The following is a 13,713-nucleotide window of genomic DNA, read 5'->3' on the forward strand; positions in this document are numbered from 1 at the left end:
CATATAGGTAGAGCCTTAGCTAGGGGAAAAGACAAGCGAGGCAATTGCCCAGGCGCTGGTAGCAAGAAGGCGCCGAACGAGCAAGAAGAAAGATTAAGTGTTGGAAATGCGTCAACGACGCGTCACTTCAAGAAAGTACTGCCGAACTAATAAATCAATATTGTTGTCAGCTTGATAAGAAATAGATTTGTTAAAAATTTTCTTCCAAGCTCCGTTCGCAACCCAAAAGTTTCAATAATAGTCACAAGAAAATCGTACTTATTACTTAAAGAAAGTTATAATATATGATTAGTTAATGACCATATGATATATGAGGCGTCGAGTAATGAATGATATAATGTACGCAGGAGCGAGTGTGAAGTACGTATTCGGCGTTTTCATAGTGATGAGTTTGATCAGTTAATCACGCTTTCCTACCCAATCGGATTAATCACGACGGTGAGAATGAAGGTATGAAAAATAAGAGGAGTGAGGAGAAACAAGCAGTCTGCCATTTGCGCAGTAATATTAAAAATAAATATAAATGAGGGAAACAATAACATTTTCGAACTTCTTAAATAAGGGTAGCTACACCGTTAGATTGTAATATATCAGAAGTCATGCTAATAATTCATGGAATATTGAGCTGCAACAAGTATTTCTGAGTTAAGAAACGTCACAAATCATTGACTTTCGGTATTATTGATGTTATTGACTTACGACGTTTTTGAAATCATCGTCTAAATTGTAAGAAATGCAGAACTCGTATTGAACGCTTGCAGAGACATGAGTTTTGAAGTAAATGCACAGAAAAGGAAACACGTCGAATTTCACTGGTTCGTAGTCCTGGAAATTGTAAATACGTTAAAATATCAAATAATACTTTCGACACATTGGACACTTTCAAATATCTAGAATCCCGATATTAACAAACCAAAACCATATCAACGAGGAAATTAAATGTCGATGGAAAGTAGGGAAGTCATATTATTCAGTTCAAAATTTTTGTACTCGCGATGACCATGCCTGTTGTCCTGTATGGTTGCGGAACATGGTCGCTTACTCTGAGAGGAGAGCCCAAACTGGAAGTATTAGAGAACAAGATCCTGAGACTAATATTTGCACTGAAGAGGAACAGGAATGGTGCATGGCGAAAACTTCACAACGAGGATCTGGATAATTTGTACCCATTAACAGACTGTTAGGGTAATCATGTCTAGGAAGCTTAGGTGGGCAAACCTTGTAGCAATAAATGAAGAAAGTACAAACGCTTTTAAAGTTTTAACTGGAAATCTAACCGGAAAATGGCTATTAGGAAGACCTACTGACAGGAGGGAAAACAATATTAATATGGATCTCGCAGAAATAGGAATTTAAAATAGAAACTAAATCCAGATGTTTATGGACAATCAATTGAGAGCTGCTTGTGAACGTGACATTGAACCTTCTGGTATCATAGACCAAAGAATTATGGTTAGTTAGTTAGGTTTGTTAATATTAATGATGTAATCCCTGCATCCAGACGAAGATCTAAGGATCATATTACTTTATATGGAAAGTTCAATAAATGCAGCAAGTGACCTAACAATAATGGAGGAAACCGTAATTAATAGTACTGATAGAGATAGAAATCGTATCCTAACAGTTTTGAATTCAAGTAGCTTTCAATTTATCTAACGATCTTCAGGTAAATTTAGCTCTCGCCTACATATATTCTTTGTTCTACTCCTCCCACTTAATTTTTACATGCCATGGACGCCCATGACATAGAAAAAAAACTTTAAAATCTGTTTGAACTGGATAAAATTATTTTGGGATGAAATTAAAGATCCACATATGAGTCAATCTTAAAAACTTGTATATCTATAAGAAACTATATAGAATAATGAAGTCAGGAGAGATACTGAACAATTTATTATCCTTTGAGTGACATATGTTCATCATACAATCTTGATGAGTAATGTAAAAGAGTTTGATTACGTGACAAGTTAATTGAGAGAAATTAGAAGAACTTTTATCAAACGATAGTATATTTTGTTTCCAGCTGATATGGCTGCTTTTGGAACCTGAATCTGAAATAAACATGATGTCAGATAAGATAATGAAAAATGATGAAATAATTTGACATTAAAATAGATATGAAATAAATTAAAGGAATAGTGGATGGGGTAATTGAGAGTGTAGCATTTGTACAAGTCTGAGCAAAGAAAGTTTAAAAGTCGGCTAATTCTCAATACTTGTGAAGTTCAATTATTAACGAAGGTATGAAATATAAACAATAAATAAAAAGTAACAAGAAATGGTGAAACATTTTTGAGATAATTATTATAATAATGGTGAGAGCTCACTAGATGTGATTCACTGACTTAACAGTTACAAACATACGCGAAGATACGAAGATAAAGCAGGGGGGCAACAACAAACGCATAATATATATATAATGTGTGTGTGTGTGTGTGATTAGCTACTATCCTGTAGAGCCGTGCATCTACAGTTTGAGGTAGAACCAAAAACACCGTAAAGGGTTTTTCTTCGGAGGTATTTTAATGCTCTCCCAGTGGGAATTTAACTTAGGACTACGTTAATCAAAAGCCTATGCGCTAGCCCTGGGCCACTTTTACGGTTAAGAGTCCATCTATACCTAAGGTACGTGTGCTAATCATCCAGCTAAGCTGGAGATTGCAAAAGCAACATAAACAATCAAAATAACTACAAGTATTACCAGTACATAATTATTATCAAACACAATAGTGGATTGTTACTTTTTGATCTTATTATCAGAAGCGTTTATCACGGATTGACAAGAGATAAGGTGTATATACATGTAAAACACAATAACTAGAACATGAAGAATAACGGGAATTTTCTATTTGTTTACATAACTAATACCTTCTTTAAAAAATGAAAAATTCGTGGAGTAATTTAATTGGAATCGGGAGAAAGCCACAAACGCAATGTTGTCTACCACAGACTCACTTGGCCTGGAATCGAATCAGAGACCCCCTTGTACAGTGGGACACATAAATACTATTGTCTTAAGACTTTCTCTTATGTAACCTATTTGAGATGATATTCCACAGGTTGCTGCGAAGCCAATCTAACCTCAAACTAACGCCTGCGAGGCAAGTAGCCTCCGAGCAGTGGCGGAGCCAGGAGAGGGCCACGGGGGGCCAGGCCCCCTTGCTCAAATTCTTGGCCCCCCCAAGTGGCCCCCACACACAGAGTGATACTGCTATAGGTCGACAAACGGAGTCGCCACAAGTAGCCTAGTTGATAGGCGAAACAGCAATTTTACCAACTGCAGAGTATCGTATGTTGCAGTAGTCTGCGTTCCGAGCAGGGGAGGATCCAGCACCGACTTCTGGGGGGGAGCGGTGGGTTGTCATACTGTTACTTTTAAGAGCTCCAAACTTTGGGATGGGTTTTATTTATATATATAAAATAAGAAAGCTTCCTCTTCTGGGGGGCGATCGCCCCGATCGCCCCCTGGATCCCCTCCTGGTTCAGAGTAAAAAGCTTCAGGCAGCTCTTTTGTTTGTAGTACAGCAAGATCTAATTCATCGAAATCTGTATCGTGCATGCATTGACCTCACTATCTGAACGTTCATTTTAACCTCTGTCCCTTATCTGGTTATCTTCTTTGTTTTCAACAAATAATCCGAAAAAAAGCAAAATTAGTCAGCATTCTCATTCACTTGAATGTTGAAAGTCATATAGATGCTTGCTTACAAATAGCAAACACTACAGCAAAACATGGCATTTGCGTTCAACGAAAGAAGTCTTCGTACGCTACTTATTATAATTCGTACACTAAGTAATTAACTTTCATTGATTATGGCGACAGAACAAATGCATAGCATCCATTAAATAATTTGGTATTATTATTTTCAAAGAATCTTAATATCGAGCCGTCTTGTTTAATATACAGTAAAAGAAGAGAACAAAAGTTTTTATCAGGTCCTATTTCTGCAATAGTCATTCTCTCTGTTGTTCGTACCCAGATCGCTTGATACTGAATATTACCTACACCTAGTACTTGCTACCGATAATGATTCTCCCTCTAGACTACCTTCTGTATTTGTCTCTAGTATGTTTTCTTCCTAACGCTCTTAGCCTTTGGCAACTCTGTAGAAACCTTCTGCTATGACTTAACTAGCGATACTAGCGAATTCCAAGGAAAAGGATGTCAGCGTTTGGTGGACCTATATTACTAACTAAAGCCTGGGGAAATGTATAAATCAGTGATTTGTAAAAATAAATCGTTCAGAACTATTTTGTTTTAAACGATTTTAACTGTACCCTAATCCCAAAAATACTACTTCTAGAGAAATTCCGAAGATTATCAATGCCAGTGCTACAATCTTCTGATTACTAACCATCAGGTAAGATACCGAGATGATACAACTTGGTCGCGGCAGTAATGCTTTTTTATGTAAAAGTGGTAGTTAGTCACGTGACCAGGTTGTTTTTATCCCGTTTTCTAATGTTTAGTAATCAGAGAGATATGAGGAGTTATGTGGGACTGGTCCAGGGATATTCCATACAGTGAATTTAGTCAGTCAGTGAATACCCAATTTTATCGCAGATTAATATTTGTTCTTTGTTAAAATATGAATTTCTAAGAAAATTAAGCATTCAGCATTTCTGAGAAAATTACATTGTAGGAATTATGCGGAACTGTAAATCAGTGGTGACGAATTTTTAACAGGATATTCTAACTAATGGCCCTCCTTCAAATCTAATCCGAAAACTAACAATATTAATTTACTATCGACTACAGGGTAATAGCAGAATTTTCTAAAGATAATGTACTAAGAGGCATTCTTTTTGCCTATTATTGATAAAGCAATCACTGAGACGGAAAAACGCTTTGGATCACGTAGCAAAATCATTAGATCAATCACCACTGCACATCCAAAAAGTGAAAACTTCCTAAATTACAACATTGTCGATCCTATGGACCAGCATTATGGAAGTGATCTGGGAATATTTAAATGTGAATACAAAATCCCCGCAAAACAATTAAGTCGTATGAAGACGAGAGAAACCCAATGTTGATTTTTTGATGAATTTAAATCCTTAGATCTTGTTGAAATTGTTGATAAGTTTACTGCTATCCACAATAATAGAAAGATCCTCTTTTAAGTAGAGGCATGAACCTATAAGTTATTTTCTTTACCTGTAAAACTGCATTTCTCTGTTTCCACTTAAATCAACAAGCCACACTTGTTTTATACGCCGTGATTAAATAACTACTTATATTAGAAATCAATTCTATTAATGTACCCTAGTTGTTTGAGGTAGTAGGTTCTTACATTTTCACTGTAAAAGAGTAAAATCAAGAACAACAAAGATGAAAACACACACACACACACACACACATATATATATATATTTAGGGTAACTTCGACAAATAACGCCAGTCGGGTAATAACGCCATTTAAAGCTTTCCACAATGCTAGCATAAACGCGTGGTTCGTAAGGTTACCGCTTATGAGTGTGTGATAAACAGTGATGCCTATTGTCTTTGTAAGCACAAAGACTAGAGGCAAGCCAGGCGTCAGTAAAGAGAAACCGGTGAACAAATGTTGACGTGACAGCCACGGAGCAGAGGAAACAGCTCGCAAATTTTTAGTATGTGAAACGAGGTAGGCGAATTGTTTGGGTAAAAGTAAGATTTTACTATTACTAAAGGTATGCGTTGATAGGGACGTACTTGCATAATATTATGATATAGATAAAATATGCAGGACCACTATTTTTGGTATAGAAATAATGACCAAAACAAAGTCTATTGTTTCTGGAAATAACGCCACTATCGCGTCGGGAAATAACGCCACTCCATCTAATCGCTAATCGAAACTAATACTAGTGTTAAAAGTTTGCATTTCTTTGTGGTAGTTGTAGAGCCGGAAAAGTCTAGTTTTATGCTTTCATGGCAAGACACTCGAATATCGTGTGCAGAAAGGCGGAGAATTTGAGCTATGGTAATCTAATGCGTTTCAAAAGAACTACGTGAACGAATTGTATACGATATTGGGAAATACACTTGATGCTATGAATCTTTTGTGACAATCCTGAACTTATTTGCAATGCAGATTAAATGCAGGACTATAACATACAACAGTAGCCTAACAATATTGGCACATAAAGGGAGCAAGCGAGTATTTAATGCCACACATGGCGAAAAAGGTGAAACTGTGAGTGTTAGTGCGTGCACTATTGTATCAGGTTCAAATTAGATCCCTCCGATGGTGTTATACAAGAGAAAGTATTAAAAAAATAGTTTAGTGATGATCTTCCTCCAGATAACACTTATGTAATGACACCTAAAGGCTGTGTTACAAAGGGAGAATTCCGTACATTTCTGGAACATTTCAACAGACATCGGATCCCTGGCCGAGCGCTGCTTATTGTAGACTGCCATCGCATTCATCTTGATATTACCATTTTAAATGCTGCTGAGACCATGTATATTAAACTGATGTGCTTGCCTGCACATTGCACCCGTGAACTTGAACCACTCGACAAAAGCTTCTTCAAATTCGTTAAAACTGTAACTGCTCTGAAACATTTGACAGTTATCGACGAACGCATCCCGGAATAACACTTGGGAAGCTACAGTTTCCAAAACTGTTTTCACAGCCATGATTTCGTTCAGCAACACCTCAGACCACAATTTTGGGATTCAGCGCTACAGGGCATCCTTTTAACAAAAATGCTATACCTGATGTCGCTTTTTCTCCAAATGATGTGTCAGAGCAACAGCAACCTCCACCAACACCTCCAAACACATGACCAGCCTCCATCTCTCCTTCAACACCACCGAGTGCCTTCTCCATCCACGAGCTTCTGCCTACAGCTAAAATAACTAGGAGCAAATCTCATCTCAGGGGGATTTCTCTTACTGCCAGAGGAGTATTGGTAACACTAGACCTATTCGCAAGAGCTGGCCCTTTCGCTTCTTCTGGCACGAAGAAACAAGCATCCTCTAGAAAGATGAAGGCTGGAGATATACTCCGTGGGGAATTTGGAGGATATTACTACGATCTCAGGGGTCTTGAAACGTGGATTCAATGTATTGAATGCAAGATTATGGTTTGACGACTTATGTGATTCTGACAGCATTGTTAAATGTGGCTTCTGAACATTTTGTGACGCTGGTTGTGCATTGTTGTCTCCCTCCGACGAGTAGTGCTCCATATGACTGCAGCTGTTATGTTAAGAAATTCGCAATCATCACAAGAGTTACCGGTTAACATGTACGATGACTATGAGTTTTGTGCACCAGCAAAGCAGGTAGCACATTGCCAAGAACATTGTTTAGTTGTGTTCAAAATGTATTTCATTACGATTCAAACATCTTTCCGTTGTTGTAAAGCAAGTGGCGTTATTTGCCGACACGTCTGGTAATAACGCTATCTCATATTCACTCCGATTCTCAATGCATTGTGGTCGACATTGTATGTGTAGGATCTTTGTTTTATCATATCATTATAGCGGAGGGTTCACTCCATCTTCCATATAATGTGCACAGTTCTAGATATAAGAGCACTTGAACACCAGAACAATATGTTGAATTGGTGGCGTTATTTGCGGTTACCCTGCACACACATTTAAGGAGATTTTCAACTTTTTTAAAGTATAAAAATTCATTTTTTACTAATAACTTTTACTGCATATGTTATTACAAAGTGCAGAGTTTAAATTTTATGCTTGTGTAGCTCACATAGGAAATCTTTTATAAATAATTACACAGGTAAAAGAAAATACCAGAAATCCTAAAATAATCAGTAGTCGGCCTATGAAAACCAAAGGTCAGCCATTACTTTAACCAGTACTCAGCCACATTATTGCGTTGACTTTTTAATGGAATTTAAGAGACCAATTCCCCAGTTATCAAATTAAGGGACAATTATATTGCACTCAGAGTTCCTACAGAGAAAAACTACGTGGAAAATCTACTGCAATTTAGGAAAATAGACTTCTTGTACTTACCATAAACTAAGAAAAATGTGCCTCGGCCTAGACTGGACTATTTAAAACTAATATACAGGCCTATTTTTACTTACATTGATATTTATACTTAGCTATGACATTAATCTTTTAATATGAAATTCTTTAAGGCACATTCAGGAGACACACTTATTTAGTAGGTTCTCCGTACGAAAATTCACTGAGGCACGTGCATTTCAAGTGGCACCAGTGATCACAAAAATCACACCCAATATACTTAAGTGTGTCGCCCTCAATGTCACTTATGAATTCTTCTTAGACCTTACACTTTACACGGCTTTCAACAACTTCTTCCATCTCGTTTTCCGAACTACTAGCGCTTTTTGGCTTGACAGTCTTTTTATTTCTCCTTGACTTTTGCAGATTTTCCTTTCTTTTTTATTCTCTTCCCTTTTCATTTTAAGCGTTTCTCTTCTAGTTTTCTTGTCTTTTCGTTCTTTAACATATGATAATTTCTCCACTCTTGGGAGGATATCGCACTTGGAACTTTTTCTCTGGGCACATTTTTGATAGTTTTGTTTTTGATTGGAGCTGGCCAGAAAGTATACTAATCAAAGGCAGATGATATGGAAATGTCTGACGAAGGTTCTCTTTGAATTTCTTCTGAGATCATATGAAGTTATTTATGGCACTACTGATTGTAGAAACCGAAGCATACCATTCACATTGCGTCGTTTCAGCATAAGATGCCACAACGGATGTGTTGGTTTCCTGGTTTGAGTCAGCCGTCTATTTCTGATATCGCAGATGTATTTGTAGGCTCTAGAAGTCCAATGCGGAAATCTGGTATGTTTTAGGACTAAGATTATCGAATATCTCACTAGCAAGTAAAGATGTAGCAGATCAATCCTCTTCGTACAGAAAAAAAACTCCTATCTGTGTTCATTGGTGTAGAACAAGAAGACTCTTTGGATACGCGCCTGGTTGCAAATTATATATATATATATCTGACACTGAGTCTACTCCAGTGGAAGATGTCTTCGGACTGGTTGGAAGAAATGCTGAATAACGCGTTCTTAAACTGTTAGACATATTTTCCTTGTTGTCAGCAGTCCTCTTAATTTCTTGAAGAAGACTTTCAACATTATTTGTTTTTTCATGAAGATTTGATTTCAAGTATTCAATAACTTTCACAGGTGGCAGGTAGTCCTCTTTGATTAGAATGCGTGAAGTGACTCTCTTTGATTCTTTGGTTTCCGTTGTCTCTCTTCAAGATAGGCTAACACGCATCTGTGCGTGAATTTACTTATAAAAAGATAAACCGCGTTTTTAATTAGGTTTTGATAGAAAGCAAGTGGGTTACTATGAGAAAGTGTAGCTAGGCCGTGGTACTGAATGAGAAGCATGACTTAGAATGTAAATATTTATGATTATTCTGTATTGTTTTGGCAATCAGGCAACTGTAGGAATGGAACAGATAATAATAATAATAATAATAATAATAATAATAATAATAATAATAATAATAATAATAATAATAATAATAATAATAATAATATAGTTAAAGAGCAATTGCAACCTTGGAATTAAAAAAAACATAGAAAAGCGACATTGTGCGGAGTAAAAAAATGAAATGAAACTTTAAGTTTTACGTCCCACGGTTATGCCGGTTAGGTTAAGGAGACGGTGATGATGAGACATGAGTGAAATGGTGGAATGAAGAAAGTGGGAGGAAACGGGAGAACCCCGAGAAAACCCACGAGCACGGTGTTTGTCCAAATTGTGCGGAGTAATTTAAATTATCAAATCAATTAGATATTGATATCCCTTGTTTTCTCACAGTTACCTTAGATTAAAAGACTAACCCAGGCCTATGATCAAGGTAAAAAATTCTAATTACCTGTCCTTTAAATTTTAGAGAGAATTCATACCAGCCATAAATTCTTTACCCTTTTTCATCTCAGTTCAAGGAAAATATAGAAATTGAAATGGCTGGTATTATAACTGTTTTTCATTAAATCGTTATGAAAGTCTTTTACGTATTAGTCAAGTGTCTCAATTGTAGAAATGTACATTGATATTGGATTTGGGATTTGGGATTTTCAGGCTGAAACTCACCCAAAATCTAATGTTACTTATTCCTATGCATAGAGTCTACAATCCCCTCCCCACAGCTCCCGCCAAGTGAACTTTGTGGTGGACAAACACCGTGTGCGTGGGTTTTCTCGGGGTTCTCCCGTTTCCTCGCACTTTCTTCATTCCACCATTTAATTCATTACTCATTATCACCGTCTTCTTTAGTCTAACCGGCATAACCGTGGAACGTAAAACTCAAAATTTCATTTCATTCCCCCCCCCTAAAAAGGTTTAGTGATTTCTAAGAAAGAAAAAATCAAAGTCTTTGTGTGTGAAGCCTCTATGAAACTACTTTTCTGGATCTACCACTGTTCATAATTGTTTCTCCAACAAGAAATTCGTTCCAGCTTATTCCTAAATAGGAAATTATGAATGCAGGAGGTTATTACTGTATGTGGTTCGTGTACTACAGTTCCCTAGGAGGGTTTTGGCATTTATAACAGTTCGGGACTCGATCCTCTCTGTTTCGTGCGTCTCCTTTAGGCTTTAATAACAGTTTGGATCTTTTGCCAAAGCCGACCATATAGCCACTGGACAACACGGTTCAGAGTTCGGGTGAGAACATTCTGGGAAATCGACATAAAAGCTGATTCTAATTGTATTCTCAATGTCGATGCAATTTAACAATGTGAAAATTATTATGTTGCATAGGCATTAGTTATTTATGCAGGAAAGGAAAGAAAATTAGGTTATTTCTTAAACTAGAAAATATAAATTTATACCATTTGATAATATTTTGGTAAAGGATATGCAAGATTTCACTTTTCACTTTAATAAACAACACTAAAACTGCACAAACACATATTGTATTACATTTTGGCACTTTAATTTGAATAACTGAATATGAGAATAAAATTTAACACTTGGCCCAATTATTATTATTACAATCGCGGAAGGCGCAGTACTCGCGGGTTACCGGTGGTATTTCACTACATCGTTAGTTTCCGCAATTTTGCACTGTCACTTTTCACTCACTTTGATGCTGGTTCCCATACCTCTACAAAAATGAACACTTTCAGTAATTAGAACTGATGTTAACCCTCGACATTATAGCCAAAATAAAGTTAGATGTTCTATCTTACGTTGCAGTTGATACTTCCACATTTCTGTTCATGGTTTTGCCGACAGAGGACTGTGGAACTCTTTTCATATTTTGTTCAAAGTAATCCCTGATGTGCAAAGTAACCACGTCTTACGGTACATTAGAGTAATTTGCCCATATTGTTGGCTGGATATACTTGCATTCTTGTAAAAAAAAAAAAAGTAAAAGAGTATAAGCAAGAAATAAATGAAACGACTTTAGTCGATATTTCCATTAGTATAGCTGAAATTAATCATATCACATGATTTCGGTCATAGTAATTAGGCACTCAACAACTAGGAAAAATTTTGTCAGGAAAGGGAAATTTTCTAAGGGAAACTTTAAAGCGAATAAACACTTTAGCCCTAATTCGCAGATATATCAAGTTATTACAATAAACCTATCAACTTCAGATTAATATGTCATAACATTATACATACCAACTAACATCGATTTATTCCTTTTATTTACACAAACATATTCCATCTATATTCGTCCATTTCGTGTATACGTCCATAATAATCTTTTTTCATGACAACTAATAATCTCGACAATAACAACATGTCATGTCAATAACAATGTTTTTTCTTTTAACTATATATAGGCTATATGCTTGATTATTGCGCCTCTGATCAATGTTGATAATATAGGTATAGATTAATTATAATAGGGATATATCGCTGTAAATGTCGCCCAGAACGGGAATTCCGTAACAGTATTACAGTGAAGGAAAGAACCCTGGATATTTTCAAAACACTCACTTTTTGAATAGCCCTCGTACTAATTATTATTACATCAATCCTCGTATTAATTATTATTATTACATCAATATAAATATTTTTCTTTTCTCTTCTTTCTCCATATATATATATATCAATTCATTTATAATAACATTTTTCTTTTATTATTAATCACATATCATAAAACGTCGATTCATTAAAAATATCATTTATGGATCTATTCAAAATTATAACTAATTGATGACCTACGCAGAGTTACTAGTTAATTGTTCCTCTTTTACATTGAGCGATAACATCCATATACAAATAACATTATTTATAATTAAGATCGTCATCATATCAAAACGACAACAAGATCAGAAGGCAATAATTACATTTAGAATCTTCAATTTAAGATCAATATCATGAATTTCAATTTAACACAATCAAAATCTCTTTTGAACACGTAAGATAAAATAAAGGTAAACATAACACTCAAAGTTAATACAAAGATAAAATAAATTAATCACATCATAACATGTTGCAGAAATATAAAGTCCAAATGAAGTACTCATAACACAACTCGTAACATCCAAGAGAATAGATCAAGAATTGTTAGCCAAGTTTAGTTTAGTTAACACATCAGGGTTGACTAAAGTTTGAACTAGCTTCAGCCATTTCCAACTTTAATCTGATACTTATTTTCCTGTTCTTGTTCTACCTTTTCACTACATCGCTGAAACTTCTGATGAAGCCCAACTCTAGGTGAATCTACAATAACAAGTATCTTCTTTCCAGCTACTTTCTCCACTACGGTGGGCAAAATACCTTCAGCTCGTCCAACAAAATACTCCCTGTTTGTGATGACATTCTTTACAACATTGGCTCTTGTATCTTCAACTGACTGGTTGGACATTTCTATGCCAAGAATTTGAGTACATTTCTTAGCAAGAGTAAATCCAATTCCTCCAGCGGCACAACACACATCTATCAAGGAAGTTTCTTCGTCAACTTCAACCATTTCCGCGATGGAAGTATAAAGCTGCTCGGCTCCCGAGGTATTCACTTGAAAATCAGAATCTGGAGATAATCGGAAACTCATGTCACAGATAGTTTCTTTCACATATTCTAACAGCTGCAGAGGTGGAGGTTTCTCACCTTCTTCCTTTTCAGTGAAGATCTGGAAATAGAGCGATGTTACATTCAAGCTGTTTCCTTCTCTGTTTTGGAGATAATAATCTTTCAAATCATCCTTAATTTTTCCTATAGGCAAACGCCTCAGAAAATCTGCAAGTCCTTTATTCTTCTCTTTTCTTTCTTCTGTCCAACCTGCTAAATCCAGATTTCTTCTCAGCAGCAAATCCGTCGCTCGCGTGAGTGAAGATTTTATTTCTTCAGTCTTCTTCTTCAACTGTTCTCCATAAGTAACATCCCACAAAGGTATTGTAGCCTGTTTTATTCTATCTTCTACAAGTAACTCAACTTTCGCCTTTTTAGAATCCTTATCATCAGACTTTTCCAATTTTCGCTTACGTTGATCAGTTCCGGCAACTTCGGCTGAAAGAACTCGCTTCTTCCAACTGTATCCATTCAAGGTCTTTACTGCCTTCTGTTGGTCTTCTTCAGTTTTGAAGATCAAATAAATCCAAGAACTCGCTCTTTTCGGTGACCTAATAGTATGGCTTCCCAACTTCAAATCGTCTGTCAACAATTTCTTCAATTCCCCTAACCTGTATAATCTCGGCAGACCTTTCACTTCAATTTTGAATACGCCTGTATTCACTTCAATTTTGAATACGTCTGTAGTAGTAGTGGTGGTGATCTCCTTGGCCGGAGATGATG

The sequence above is a fragment of the Thermobia domestica genome, chromosome 3, assembly GCF_964235325.1.
Source record: "Thermobia domestica chromosome 3, izTheDome1.hap1.1, whole genome shotgun sequence".
NCBI classification, from domain to species: Eukaryota; Metazoa; Arthropoda; class Insecta; order Zygentoma; family Lepismatidae; genus Thermobia; species Thermobia domestica.